The following is a 16,597-nucleotide window of genomic DNA, read 5'->3' as shown; positions in this document are numbered from 1 at the left end:
GGCGCCCCCTATCCTAGGCGACCGTCAAGAGGTTTTAATGACTCCAACCTAAGTGTATGTATTCTTCCGACTTCAACTGTATATTTAATCTCTGTATTCAACAACCTTGTATATTAATACATTGTTACGTTAATTGACGCTGAAATCTGTTGTTGTTTTCTCAAGTCTTCTGGGTAAGATTGAGATGACAAACAAACAACTTCCCTGCATATTGCCATAAACCTTTTACTCGAACAAGATATAATAATCTTAAGTAATTATTTTACATATAATACTTGTAGATTAGCTTGGGCTAGCTAACATCTGATTTGTATTGCGTAGAGATGCGTAGAAAGAGACATGATAGGGTTATTCACTGCACAAATTTCCTACTTGATAGTCACTCCACGTGACTATCACTGTAATAACACCCCAGACTTAGTACGTCAGTTTGAAAATCCAAGTTGAGGACATAATTATGACAAGGTTCACTTTGAGAACTTTAGACCTTCTTTTATCTTTGCATAATTTTCTATGACAGCTTCGTGATTGCGAGAATAGAGCAAGAAAAATTAAGACAAACATTCAAAGCTGGCTTGCATTTCGAAAGGCCAGATAGGCACCGAAGGAAAGTTTGGAAACATTTGTTTGTCAGCTAATTACAAGCAAATTAACACCCACCACAATGTGGGCTTCTGTGTCTCTATCTTCACTTTCAATAGACAGAAGAAATTAGCAGATCGCGTACTGTTTTGAAGGCTAAATCTCTTCAAAACATGTCCTTGCTTGGGAGAGAGTGGCAGATTTGTTGACTAAACATGTTGGAGATTTTGTTTGACATTAAAAAACAAGAAATGCAATTATTCAAAAGGAGGAAGCACAGATGGATAAACAGCATCATGACATCTCTTTGTTTCTCCAAAACTGAAGGACACAATAATGGAAAACTGCCCATACAAGCAAAATACCAGAACAAAAGTAACACAAAACGCAGATATGACTGAAACCTTAGAGCTGGGAAGCTCATCTTCCTGTAATCAAGCCAAAGTCCAAAGCACCACAGAAGTATCTATATCTGAGACTGCCATGACACCCTCAGTCCAGAGGTAATGTGTACTGCCATGACAACCTCAGTCCAGAGGTAAAGTGTACTGCCATGACAACCTCAGTCCAGAGGTAAAGTGTACTGCCATGACAACCTCAGTCCAGAGGTAAAGTGTACTGCCATGACAACCTCAGTCCAGAGGTAAAGTGTACACCACGGCACCCAAATAAACCTTACTTTGAGATGATTACAAACATTCTAGTTAGTCTTTACAGTACAAACTTCTATGGAATAAGATTATCCACGTTAAGCACAGAATGTGGTTGAACTCTCCAGCCTATGACCGCTACTTAATACAGCCTTGAGCCGTGAGTGCTTCTATAAAAATACACCTATCTATGGTGTCCCTGCTTTGTAAAATACCACATTTACAACATTTATTTTTAAGACCACTCTTTCCATGAATGGATCTGTGAGGGGATTACTTCAGTGTAATTTCTAAAGAAAGACATTAATATTTCAAATTGGCTTTCCGGATTTCACATTGGCTCGCAGTCTCATAAAATAGGGATAAAAGCAACACATACTGGTGCAGGCATGGGTTTACCTCCTCTTTGTAAGTGGGTTCACCGTACTGGATGAATTAATCATTGAATGGATGGGTGGTCAAATGACTGAGTAAAGATCTGAATTTCATTACAGCGATGATCTCATAGAAGTAGCGGTGGATCCACAGAATGTGCTCTCATCAAGACTAAAGTTTAAAACCAAAAAAATGGGGGAAATACAGCCAGTCAGGCGAAAAAGGACAATCTGGATGAGGTGCTTTGGGAATAGAACAATACAACATGACTTTGAAAATATGATGACTCTGTCATGTCTTAAATTAAATTGTAAAACCCATTGTCTGAGTTTTGAACTATTATTAATCTAAGGTAAATGGCAAACAAAACAAAAAAAGTTTCAATTTGGTAGAAATCTAAACATATAAAACACAATCTGTCTAGATGCTTGTTAGCCTTCGCTGGCTTTGAATTTGAGCACCACAGGGAGCTGGTATAAGTTCCAACATGCACCACCCAATGTGTTCCAATTACAGATTAGAATAGCACAGAGATCCTTAGCATAATTGAAAACTACAGGTACTGAGAAACATTTTCATAGAAAAATGTGATCCTGCCCTAGCTGCTCAGAAGTGGCAATCAAGCCAGCATGAAAGACGATATTATGAATTGAAACAAAGGCAGGCAGAACTTGTTTTGACCCCCTGCCAAACGTGAGTGAATTAATGTCAGGGACATATGAATGTTTGAGCAAATTAATGATAGAGGGTCTCCGTGTCGATATTGATGAGAGGGGCTGTACTGTGTGACTTCATGTGGTGTGCAGGCCTATGTTAATAGGACAACAGTCTTCCGTATATAACTGTGTATAGCGGACAGCAGAGCAAACAATTTACATTCTAATGTGTTCCTAACCATAGTTCAGGTGAATAAGAACAGAACTCAGTTCAATGTTTCAATTCAACATGACTTCAATCATACAGATGTAGGATCTTAATTTGATCACTTTTTGTTGCTGAGAATTTTTTGCAAAGCAGGAAATGCAAAATTGTAGTGTATTTGAGTTTTAAAAGGTTTATAAAGTTTGTAATTTCCACTAAAACACTTGATTTGCCCTAATGAAAAATGTATCAACCCCTACAAATATGTCCATTAATTAAAATGTACATAATAATTCACAATTACTGGTTCAAATTTAAATCCTACATGTGTATCTGAGGGACAATTAGAAATGGACAACAAATGGACAACGACTACATGGAATGACCATGAAATGACCAACAGATAACACAGGAGCAGATATACAATATCCTCCTTATCCACATATCCACCCTGTGCAGTATTAACATAACTAATTTCCAGTACACAGTATCCTCCTCATCCACATATCCACCCTGTGCAGTATTAACAGAACTAATTTCCAGTATACAGTATCCTCCTCATCCACATATCTATCACCCTGTACAGTATTAACAGAACTCATTTCCAGTATACAGTATCCTCCTCATCCACATATCTATCACCCTGTGCAGTATTAACAGAACTCATTTCCAGTATACAGTATCCTCCTCATCCACATATCCATCCCCCTGTGCTATCACGCTCGCTATCTTTGACTGGGGGACTTCGCTGTAGGCTCCGCGCCATGGATCATCACTACAGGTTCTGCACCATGGATCATCACTGGAGGCTTCTTGCCATGGATCATCACTGGAGGCTCCGGGCCATGGATCATCACTGGAGGCTTCGTGCCATGGATTATCACTGGAGGCTCCGGGCCATGGATTACCACTAGAGGCTTCTTGCCATGGATCATCACTGGAGGCTCCGGGCCATGGATCATCACTGGAGGCTTCGTGCCATGGATTATCACTGGAGGCTCCGGGCCATGGATTACCACTAGAGGCTTCTTGCCATGGATCATCACTGGAGGCTCCGGGCCATGGATCATCACTGGAGGCTTCGTGCCATGGATCATCACTACAGGCTCCGGGCCATGGATCATCACTGGAGGCTTCGTGCCATGGTTCATCACTGGAGGCTTTGGACGATAGATCATCACTGGAGGCTTCTTTCGTGGAGCTGGAACAGGTCTCACCGGACTGGGGAGATACATTTACATGACATTTTAGTCATTTAGCAGACGCTCTTATCCAGAGCGACTTACAGTAGTGAATGCATACATTTCATACAATTTCATATTTTTTTTTTCTGCGCTGGAGACCGGGTGCGCAGAGCTGGCACAGGGTATACTGGGCCGTGGAGGCGCACTGGAGGTCTGGAACTTAGGGCTGGCACAACCAGTCCTGGCTGGATGTTTACTTTATCCCGGCAAGGGTGGAGCGCTGGCACAGGACGAACTGGACTGTGCAGGCGCACTGGCGACACAGTGCGCAGAACTGGCGCAGGATATACTGGGCCGTGGAGGCGCACTGGAGGTCTGGAGCGTATGGCTGGCACAACCCGTCTTTGCTGGATGCTCAACCCAGCTCGACCACTGCAGGGCGCGGGCACAGATCGCACCGGCCTGTGAGTGCGCACTGGCGACACAGCGCGCATCACCGCATAACACGGTGCTTGCTTCGTCACTCGCTCCCCACGGTAAGCACGGGGAGTTGGCTCAGGTCTCCACCCTGACTCTGCCAAACTCCCCGTGTGCCCCCCCAATTTTTTGGGGGGGAATGCCTCTCGTGCTTCCCTTGATGTTGGTTCTCCCCGGTCCAGCTCATCTTCCCAGTAAGCGCACGCTGCTTGGCTTTCTTGTGGTGGGATCTTCTGTCACGCTCGCTATCTTCGAACTCCCTGTCATGTATAAGCCAAGGCGCAGCGTGCCGGTGATTCAACATACTTTATTGAAAAAAAAACGAACAAAACAATAAACAGGTAAAACAGAAAGAAACGTGGCACTCTGGGGTTGCTCAAAGGCAGCTGCACAAAAAAAAGATCCCACAACTCAAGGAGGGAAAAAGGGCTGCCTAAGTATGGTTCCCAATCAGACAACGATGGACAGCTGCCTCTGATTGGAAACCACACTCAGCCAAAACAAAGAAATAGAAAAACTAAATTGCCCACCCCACATCACACCCTGACCTAACCAAACTAGGGGAAAATAAACGTCTCTAAGGTCAGGGCGTGACATGTGCAGTATTAACAGAATTCATTTCCAGTATACAGTATCCTCCTCATCCACATATCCACCCTGTACAGTATTAACATAACTAATTTCCAGTATACAGTATCCTCCTCATCCACATATCTATCACCCTGTACAGTATTAACAGAACTTATTTCCAGTATAACGTATCCTCCTCATCCACATATCCATCACCCTGTACAGTATTAACAGAGCTCATTTCCAGTATACAGTATCCTCCTCATCCACATATCTATCACCCTGTACAGTACTAACAGAACTCATTTCCAGTATACAGTATCCTCCTCATCCACATATCCATCACCCTGTACAGTATTAACAGAGCTAATTTTTGGGTGGCAGATACCCTAGTAGTTAGAGCATTGGGCCAGTAACCGAAAAGTTGCTAGATTGAATACCCGAGCTGAAGGTAAAAATCTGTCGTTCTGCCCCTGAACAAGGCAGTTAATCCACTGTTCCCTAGTAGGCCGTCATTGTAAATAATACTTTGTTCTGACTTGCCTAGTTAAATAAAGGTTACATTTTTTTTATTCCAGTATTCTATACTCTATACTCAGATGATCAACAAGATTAACACTTAGCCTTGACGAAATGTGACAGAGACATTGCATTGATCGATACATGTTTAACAGTTCACTTCACTTTTAATACAACTTTACGTTTTTTGCTTCTCCCCTGCACTTGCAATATAAAATGTTACTTCAGGTGTGTATGTGTATTTAAAGATTTTGCTTATGTTGTTGAAGACAGACAGCTCATAGAAAAAGCAGAGGAAAAATAAACTTGGCCCCAGGCTCCATGAACTGAAATAATAAACAGATAAGCAGGAGGGGTTATTCAGTGTTTTGTAACCTTTCGTGGGATGGCAGCGGATGAATGCTAAATGTTCTGTGCATCCATTGCTCGTGTTGTGCAAATCATGTTTGCCAGGCATTTCTGGCGGCTTCCATGCCTTTTGTAATGCGAGGCACTGATGTCAGTGATGAGGCGAGCAAGAGTCTCGCTCTTGTGACCACTGGGATTGGAGCTGGGCCGGGGTCTCGCTGGCCGTGTGTGGGCAGAAAAAAAGACGACAGTCTGGGTAATGGGGTGGTGGGCCGTCGCGCTCACATTTACAGCAATTGAACTTTGACCCTTTCCCGAGAGCAGCTATTCCTGCAAACATTGGCTCTGGTTCTCGAGTAAGGCAGCATGGATACAGTCCTAAACAAATGGTTTTATATCACAGTAGCTTCCATGAAACTCCTGTGGCCACAACATGTTCTGTTGGCTCAGTCCTATTCATGAGTATCTTTCCATATGAAGATGTTTAAGTCAACCATTACTGACAACATCATTGATATTTATAGACTTCTGCTCAATTGATCTTGTCACCTAACAATACATGACAGCGTACATAGACTGAATGGCCATTTATGGCAATCGTCACATTTTGCGTCTGCATTATTCAGAGACTTCATGGCTACAATACATAAACTAAAGTGAAGTTAAATGGACATTCCCCTCATTTCCTGGCTGCGATGTCTCAGTCAGTAGGTTGTGTCCAGAGAAAGATCCTCTTCTCTCTAATTCACTGTAATCACATTGAGTCACATTAGCAACAAGGCTTCCGACTGGAGAAGGGTGCAGATGTGGCCAGAATTAAATTACCACTACGAGACACATACATGGCTGGCTGGGATTGTGGCTGGGACGAGGACAAGGACTGGGGCTGACTGGGGCTGTGGCTGGGCTGGGGCTGACTGGGGCTGTGGCTGGGCTGGGCTGGGGCTGACTGGGGCTGTGGCTGGGCTGGGGCTGACTGGGGCTGTGGCTGGGCTGGGGCTGACTGGGGCTGTGGCTGTGGCTGGGCTGTGGCTGACTGGGGCTGTGGCTGGACTGGGGCTGTCTGGGGCCGTGGCTGGGACTAGGGCTAATATGACTGGGGCTGTGGCTGTGGCTGGGCTGGGGCTGATTGGGGCTGGGGCTGACTGGGGCTGTGGCTGGACTGGGGCTGTCTGGGGCTGTGGCTGGGCTGGGGCTGACTGGGGCTGGGGCTGACTGGGGCTGTGGCTGGACTGGGGCTGGGGCTGGACTGGGGCTGTCTGGGGCTGTGGCTGGGACTAGGGCTAATATGACTGGGGCTGTGGCTGGGCTGGGGCTGACTGGGGCTGTGGCTGGGACTAGGGCTAATATGACTGGGGCTGTGGCTGGGACTAGGGCTAATATGACTGGGGCTGTGGCTGGGCTGGGGCTGACTGGGGCTGTGGCTGGGACTAGGGCTAATATGTCTGGGGCTGTGGCTGGGACTAGGGCTAATATGACTGGGGCTGTGGCTGGGACTAAGACTGGGCTGGGACTGACTGGGGCCGGGAGTAGGGCTGGGGCTGTGGCTGGGACTAGGGCTGGGCTGGGACTGACTGGGGCCGGGAGTAGGGCTGGGGCTGTGGCTGGGACTAGGGCTAGGGCTGGGACTAGGGCTGGGGCTAACTGGGACTAGGGCTGAGACTATGACCGGGCTGGGGGCTGTGGCTGGGACTAGGGCTAGGGCTGGGACTAGGGCTGGGGCTAACTGGGACTAGGGCTGAGACTATGACCGGGCTGGGGGCTGTGGCTGGGACTAGGACTGAGGCTGGCTGTGGCTGTATCTGGGAGTAGGGCAGGGCTGGGAGAAGGGCTGGTCTATAGGTTAGGCTGTGGCAGGGCCCACTTGAAACAATGCACTCCCAGGAAGTGTAGAGGCAGGTTTAGTAAAACATTGTCAGAGAAATGTGCCTGCATGTCAGAGAAATATGTATTTTGTGTGACTTCAGTGTCACTGCATCCCACTTCCTGCCATTTGGAGGAAATGGACGTGAAGGGCTCTCTTCAGGTCAAGGCCTGTATCTATTCTCATATGTCTTCTATACTGGGATTTGATACAGCTCTGATAGACACATCAATACTTTTAACATGCCGCTAAAGCATTATGTTGCATATCAATATTTAATCTGGGAGGGGTTGGTTGGCAGTGACTTATAAAAAGTTTATATTTAATAAAACACTAATGGTGGTTCACAGAAGCCACCAGATTTGTAAGGAATCAGGGAGGAAAAAACAGTAAATAATTGGATGTCATTACATAGGGTAATGGGACACATTCACAATGACATGATGGATGAGCTCAGGCATGTAAAGGAGGTGTGTAAGCTTTTGAATCAACAGAAGAATAAATGTGTTGTCTGAGTGTACCACCTACAGATGTAGGATCTTAATTTGAGCCAGTTTTCTACAGCTGCAAAGTAATGCAGCAAAAGAAAATGTGAATTACTATGTGGATTATTTTTTGTAGGGGTGGACACATTTTTCGTGAGGGCAAATCAAGTTTGTCATTTTAAAGTGGAAATTACAAACTTTAGAAGCCTTTTTAAACCTCCTGCTGTGCAGGAAAATTCTCAGCAACAAAAGAGTGAACAAATTAAGTTCCTACTTCTGTATAACTGTGAGAGGAAAGACCTCTTTGGAATGATTTATCTACAATGTAAAACCAGGCACACCACTGGGTGAGAGAGGTCTGTTTCTGGAAATATTCAACGTGAGTGGTCTCGATATATCGAGTGCATTTCAGGTCCACTTGGGAAAACGAGCTGTACAAAGATATAGATATAAGTCTTGTCGCCAGAGATACATCTCCACCATGGCCGTAACTACATATGAGGACACCGAGGTCAGGATCTCTGTAATTTTTTCTAAGAAAAATAAATAAAAATGTTGTACAAATATAGATTTTGTACACAATAAATACAATCTATTACGGGTCAACATCTAAATATTGCTTCCAGCGTTGATCAAAGCTCAGAATGCTTACACTCTTTATCTGACTAAGTTATATTCGTACCTGCCTCTTTGGGAATGAGTGGAATCATGAACATTGGTTTGTTTCTTATGTTTGAATGCATCCTCCAGATTTGCCTTTTTAGAAGCACATTCACCATGCTCTCAAATGGCTAACTCTGCCCTCACGAGGAAGGCCTGAGACGTGAAACGAACTACCCCTCGCAGTCAGCTCAAGTAGACAACTAGAGAGTCAGCAATGCAGCTGACAGTGTGTTTGCGAGATGCCGGATAAAAGGCACATTTTAAAACCGTCCCGTGACTCTTGCCATGTCTACAAACATCTCCCAAACAAACAAAACACGACTCTCTGAGAATGAGTGCACAACTGGTAAATAGTGGCTTATAGATATGTCATTCAGTCAGGTGGTTAGCTGTCGGCAGAGATTTCTATTGCAGTAATGTTGAAGGGCTCTGGTTAGTATTACTTAGCCAGTTAGAAGCTTGAAGTAAGATGCTAACGTTAAACAGAGCCTACCTCAGCAGGAGCTAAAGATAAGCTACTAAGTTCTCATAATAACTTTTTTTTACAGAGTATTTGTATTTGGTTTTATTATTGATCCCCATTAGTTGCTGCCAAGGCAGATCCAGGAGAGATTGACATGCATATCATTAATATTAGCTCTCTGTGTGCATCCAAAGGCCAGCCGTGCTGCCCTGTTCTGAGCCAATAGTAATTTTCCCTTTTTGTGGCACCTGACCACAAGACTGAATAGTAGACCAGGTGTGACAAAACTAGGGCCTGTAGGACCTACCTTGTTGATAGTGCTGTTAAGAAGGTAGAGCATCGCTTTATTATAGACATTCTCCCCGTCTTAGCCACCGTTGTATCAATATGTTTTCACCATGACGGTTTACAATCGAGGGTTACTCCAAGCAGTTTAGTCACCTTAACTTGTTCAATTTCCACATTTATTTATTACAATACTTAGTTGAGGTTTAGGGTTTAGTGAATGATTTGTCCCAAATACAATGCTTTTGGTTTTAGAAATATTTAGGACTAACTTATTCCTTGCCACACACTCTGAAACAAACTGCAGCTATTTGTTTACTGTTGCAGTTTTTTCAGTCACTGTAGTAGCTGACATGTATAGTGTTGAGTCATCAGCATACATAGACACACTGGCTTTACTCAAAGCCAGTGGCATGTTATTAGTAAAGATTTAACAAAGTAAGGGGCCTAGACAGCTGCCCTGGGAAATTCCTGATTCTACCTGGATTATGTTGGAGAGGCTTCCATTAAAAAACACCATCTATGTTCTGTTAGACACATAACTCTTTATCCACAATGTAGCAGGGGGTGTAAAGCCATAACACATACGTTTTTCAGCAGACTATGATCGAATATGTCAAAAGCTGCAATGAAGTCTAACAAAACAGCCCCCACAATCTTTTTTATCATAAATTTCTCTCAGCCAATCATCAGTCATTTGTGTACATGCTGTGCTTGTTGAATGTCCTTCCCTATAAGCATGCTGAAAGTTTGTTGTCATTTTGTGTACAGTAAAATAGCATTGTATCTGGTCAAACACAATTTTTTTTAAAGTTTACTAAGGGTTGGTAACAGGCTGATTGATCGGCTATTTGAGCCAGTAAACGGGACTTTACTGTTCTTGGGTAGCGGAATGACTTATGCTTCCCTCCAGGCCCGAGGGAACACATTTTTTAGTAGGCTTAGATTAAAGATATGGCAAAAAGGAGTGGCAATATCGTTCACTATAATCCTCAGTAATTTTCCAACTAAGAGATCAGACCCTAGTGGCTTGTCATTGTTGACAGACAACAATAGTTTGTTTACTTCTTCCACACTCACTTCACGGAATTCAAAATTACAATGCTTGGCTTTCATAATTTGGTCAGATGTACTTGGATGCGTAGTCTCAGAATTTGTTGCTGGCATGTCATGCCTAAATTTGCTAATCTTGCCAATGAAAAAATCATTAAAGTAATTGACGATGTTAGTGGGTTTTGTGATGAATGATGGAGCAGAGTTTGCCTTTTTGCAAGAAATGTCATTGAAGGTGCTCCAAAGCTTTTTACTATCCTTATTCATGTAATTATCTTTGTTTCATGGAGTAGTTTCTTCTTCTTTTTATTCAGTTTAGTCACTTAATTTCTCAATTTGCAAAACATTTGCCAAATCGGTTGTGCAGCCAGACTTATTTGCCATTTCTTTTGCCTCGTCCCTCTCAACCATAAAATGTTTCAATTAATCATCCATCCACAGGGATTTAACAGATTTACAGTCATTCTCTTAATGGGTTCATGCTTATTAGTAACTGGAATAAGCAATTTCATAAATGCTCCACAGTAGACCCAGACTTTGAGGAGCCTAGGATGCGGGGTCTACTGTGGAACCTAGGAGGTGGGGTCTACTGTGGAACCTAGGATGCGGGGTCTACTGTGGAGCCTAGGAGGCAGGGTCTACTGTGGAGACTAGGAGGCAGGGACTACTGTGGAGTCTAGGAGGCAGGGTCTACTGTGGAGCCTAGGAGGCAGGGTCTACTGTGGGGCCTAGGAGGCAGTGTCTGCTGTGGAGCCTAGGAGGCAGTGTCTGCTGTGGAGCCTAGGAGGCAGGGTCTACTGTGGAGCCTAGGAGGCAGTGTCTACTGTGGAGACTAGGAGGCAGGGTCTACTGTGGAGCCTAGAAGGCAGGGTCTACTGTGGAGCCTAGAAGGCAGGGTCTACTGTGGAACCTAGGAGGCAGGGTCTACTGTGGAGACTAGGAGGCAGGGTCTACTGTGGAGACTAGGAGGCAGGGTCTACTGTGGAGACTAGGAGGCACGGTCTACTGTGGAGACTAGGAGGAAGGGTCTACTGTGGAGACTAGGAGGCAGGGTCTACTGTGGAGACTAGGAGGCACGGTCTACTGTGGAGACTAGGAGGCAGGGTCTACTGTGGAGACCTAGGAGGCAGGGTCTACTGTGGAGCCTAGGAGGCAGGGTCTACTGTGGAGACTAGGAGGCAGGGTCTACTGTGGAGACTAGGAGGCAGGGTCTACTGTGGAGACTAGGAGGCAGGGTCTTCTGTGGAGCCTAGGCCTACTATGTTTGTTTAAAAAAAAATATATCATTTATTTCAGAGGACCACATTGGAAATACGTTTTCAAACTTTTCCTCGATGATTGTAAATTAAGATTGTAAATGCATTATCCACATGTGTGGTTGTTTTTTTTTTTTTTTAATTTGTAAAATACATCTATCTACACTAAACAAAAATATAAACGCAACATGCAAGTATTGGTCCAATGTTTCATGAGCTGAAATAAAAGATTCCAGAAATGTTCCATACTCACAAAAAACTTATTTCTCTCAAATGTTGTGCACAAATTTGTGTACGTCCCTGTTGGTGAGTGTTTCTCCTTTGTCAACATAATCCATCCACCTGAGAGGTGTGGCATATCAAGAAGCTTATTAAACAGCATGATCATTACACAGGTGCACCTTGTGTTGTGGACAGTAAAAGGCCAATCTAAAATGTGCAGTTGTGTGACAAAAGTTTTGAGGGAGTGTGCAATTGACATGTTGGCTGCAGGAATGTCCACCAGAGCTATTGCCAGAAAACTTTAAGTTCATTTCTCAAACCATAACCCGCCACCAACGTCATTTTAAAGAATTTGGCAATACATCCAACCAACCTCACAACCGCAGACCATGTGTAACTAGCCCAGGACCTCCACATCAGGTTTCTTCACCTGTGGGATCGTCTGAGACCAGCCACCCGGACAGCTGATGAAACTGAGTTTGCACAACTGAAGAATTTCTGCACAGACTGTCAGAAACCTTCTCAGGGAAGCTCACCTGCATGCTCGTCGTCTTCATAAGGGTCTTGACCTGACTGCAGTTCGGTGTTGTAACTGACTTCAGCAGGAACATCAATGAGCTTCAAACTAAAAAATATGTACAGTTGAAGTCGGAAGTTTACATACACCTTAGCCAAACACATTTAAACTCAGTTTTTCACAATTCCTGACATTTAATCATAGTAAAAATTCCCTATCTTAGGTCAGTTAGGATCACCACTTTATTTTAAGAATGTGAAATGTCAGAATAATAGCAGAGAGAATTATTTATTTCAGGTTTTTATTTCTTTCATCACATTCCCAGTAGGTCAGAAGTTGACATACACTCAATTAGAATTTGGTAGCATTGCATTTAAATTGTTTAACTTGGGTCAAATATTTCGGGTAGCCTTCCACAAGCTTCCCACAATAAGTTGGGTGAATTTTGTCCCATTCCTCCTGACAGAGTTGGTATGAGTCAGGTTTGTAGGCCTCCTTGCTCGCACACACTTTTTCAGTTCTGCCCACACATTTTCTATAGGATTGAGGTCAGGGCTTTGTGATGGCCACTCCAATACCTTGACTTTGTTGTCCTGAAGCCATTTTGCCACAACTTTGGATGTATGCTTGGGGTCATTGTCCATTTGGAAAACCCATTTGCGACCAAGCTTTAACTTCCTGACTGATGTTTTGAGATATTGCTTCAATATATATACATCATTTTCAATCCTCATGATGCCATCTATTTTGCCAAGTGCACCAGTCCCTCCTGCAGCAAAGCACCCCCACAACCTGATGCTGCCACCCCCGTGCTTCACGGTTGAGATGATGTTCTTCGGCTTACAAGCCTCCCCCTTTTTCCTCCAAACATAACGATGGTCATTATTGCCAAACAGTTCTATATTTGTTTCATCAGACCAGAGGACATTTCACCAAAAAGTACGATCTTTGTCCCCATGTGCAGTTGCAAATCGTAGTCTGGCTTTTTTATGGCGGTTTTGGAGCAGTGGCTTGTTCCTTGCTGAGCGGCCTTTCAGGTTATGTCGATATAGGGCTCGTTTTACTGTGGATATAGACACTCTGTACCTGTTTCCTTCAGAATCTTCACAAGGTCATTTGCTGTTATTCTGTGATTGATTAGCACTTTTTGCACCAAAGTATATTCATCTCTTGGAGACAGAACGCGTCTCCTTCCTGGGCGGTATGACGGCTGCGTGGTCCCATGGTGTTTATACTTGCGTACCTTCAGACGTTTGGAAATTGCTCCCAAGGATGAACCAGACTTGTGTGGGTATACACATATTTTTTCTGTGGTCTTGGCTGATTTCTTTTGATGTCATGCAAAGAGGCACTGAGTTTGAAGGTAGGCCTTGAAATACATTCTCAGGTACACCTCCAATTGACTCAAATGATTTCAACTAGCCTATTAGAAGCTTCTAAAGCCATGACATCATTTTCTGGAATTCTCCAAGCTGTTTAAAGGCAAAGTCAACTTAGTGTATGTAAACTTCTGACCCACTGGAATTGTGATACAGTGAATTATAAATGAAATAATCTGTCTGTAAACAATAGTTGAAAAAATGTGTTGTGTCATGCACAAAGTAGATTTCCTAACCAACTTGCCTAAACTATAATTTGTTAACAAAACATTTGTGGAGTGCTTGAAAAACAAGTTTTAATGACACCAACCTAAGTGTATGTAAACTTCCGAATTCAACTGTATATACGTTATCCTCTCTGGTACATGTGGGACGAACTCGTCCCACCTACGTAACAGCCACTGAAATCCAGTGGCGCGATTTTTGAATCGTTAGAAATGCTATAACTTCAATTTCTCAAACATATGACTATTTCACAGCTATTTAAAGACAAGAATCTCGTTAATCTAACCCCACTGTCCGATTTCAAAAAGGCTTTACAACAAAAGCAAAACATTAGATTATGTTAGCAGAGTACCCAGCCAGAAAAAATCAGACACCCATTTTTCAAGCTAGCATATCATGTCACATAAACCCAAACCACAGCTAAATGCAGCACTAACCTTTTATAATCTTCATCAGATGACACACCTAGGACATTGTGTTATACAATACATGCATGTCTGTTCAATCAAGTTCATATTTATATCAAAAAACAGCTTTTTACATTAGCATGTGACGTTCAGAAAAAGCATAACCACCGCAAACTTCCGGTGAATTTACTAACAGTTTGCTAAATTACTCACGATAAACGTTCACAAAAAGCATAACAATTATTTTAAGAATTATAGATACATTACCCCTCTATGCACTCGATATGTCCGATTTTAAAATAGCTTTTCGGATGAAGCACATTTTGCAATAATCTAAGTACATAGCCCGGCATTACAGGGCTAGCTATTTAGATACCCACCCAGGTCAGCATCCACCAAAATCACATTTCCTATAAGAAAGATGTTCTTACCTTGCTTGTTCTTCATCAGAATACACTGCCAGGACTTCTACTTCAATAACAAATGTTGGTTTGGTCCCAAATAATCCATCGTTATATCCAAACAGCGACGTTTTGTTCGTGAGTTCTAGAATGCTTTTTCGCGGTGTCGCGCATGGCGCATTGGCGTGTCAAAAATGTCTAAATATTCCATTACCGTACTTCGAAGCATGTCAACCGCTGTTTAAAACCAATTTTTATGCCATTTATGTCGTAGAGAAGTGATAATATTCCGACCGGGAGTATGCATTGAGCCTAAACAGCCGAATAAAATTTCTCCTCAGAAGCGACTCATGCACGCGCATCATTGAAAGGTCCTCCGAGCATCCACTTACAAAAGGCGATAATATGTTTCAACCTGAGGTTCCCTCGTAAACCTTCAGTTATTTCGCGGGCTCTGAGAGCCTATTGGAGCCCTGGGAATTGTCACGTTACAGCTAAGATCCTTACTTTTCAATAAAAAGAGGTAAGACGCACGACTCCTTGTCAGACAGGGTACTTCCTGCTTGAAACCTTGTCAGGTTTTTGCCTGCCATAGGAGTTCTGTTATACTCACAGACACCATTCAAACAGTTTTAGAAAATTCAGAGTGTTTTCTATCCAAACCTGAACAATAATATGCATATTCTAGCTTCTGAGTTGGTGTAGGAGGCAGTTAAAAATGGGAACATATTTTTTCCAAAATTCTCAATACTGCCCCCTATACCAAACAGGTTACACCAAACACAAATATAAATGCAACATGCAACAATTTCAAAGATTTTGCTGAGTTACAGTTACAGAATGCACAGATACCGTGACGAGATCCTGAGGACCGTTTTCGTGCCATTCATCCAGCGCCATCACCTCAAGTTTCAGCATTATAATGCACGGCCCCATGTCACAAGGATCTGTACACAATTCCTGGAAGCTGAATATTTCTCAGTTCTTCCATGGCCTGAATACTCACCAGACATGTCACCCATTGAGCATGTTTGGGATGCTCTGGATCTACGTGTACGACAGTGTGTTCCAGTTCCCGCCAATATCCAGCAACTTCACACAGCCATTGAAGAGGATTGTGACAAAATTCCAAAGGCCACAATCAACAGCTTGATCAACTCTATCAGAAGGAGATATGTCGCACTGCATAAAGCAAATGGTGGTCACACCAGATACCTACTGGTTTTGTGATCCATTCTCCTAGCATTTTTTCAAAGGTATCTGTGATCAACAGATGCATATCTGTATTCCCAGTCATGTGAAATCCATCGATTAGGGCCTAATGAATTTATTTCAATTGACTGATTTCCTTATATGAACTGAAATTGTTGCTTGGTGCATTTGTATTTCTGTTCAGTGTGTTCACTACTATTCAAGCGTTTTGGGTCACTTAGAAATGTCCTTGTTTCAAACACATTTTTGTCCATTAAAATGACATCAAATTGATCAAAAATACAGTTTAGACATTGCTAATGTTGTAAATGACTATTGTAGCTGGAAACTGAAGATATTTTATGGAATATCTACATCGGCGTACAGAGGCCCATTGTCTGCAAACATCACTCCTGTGTTCTAATGGCACGTTGAGTTAGCTAATCCAAGTTTATAATTTTAAAAGGCTAATTGATCATTAGAAAACCCTTTCGCAATTATGTTAGCAATAAAACTGACTTTGTTTTAGACTAATTGAGTATCTGGAGCATCAGCATTTGAGAGTTCGATTACGGGCTCAAAATGGCCAGAAATAAACAACTTTAAAATTGACAAGAAAC

This window comes from Salmo trutta, chromosome 3 (genome assembly GCF_901001165.1).
Source record: "Salmo trutta chromosome 3, fSalTru1.1, whole genome shotgun sequence".
Lineage (NCBI taxonomy): Eukaryota > Metazoa > Chordata > Actinopteri > Salmoniformes > Salmonidae > Salmo > Salmo trutta.
This window is presented reverse-complemented; position numbering follows the sequence as displayed.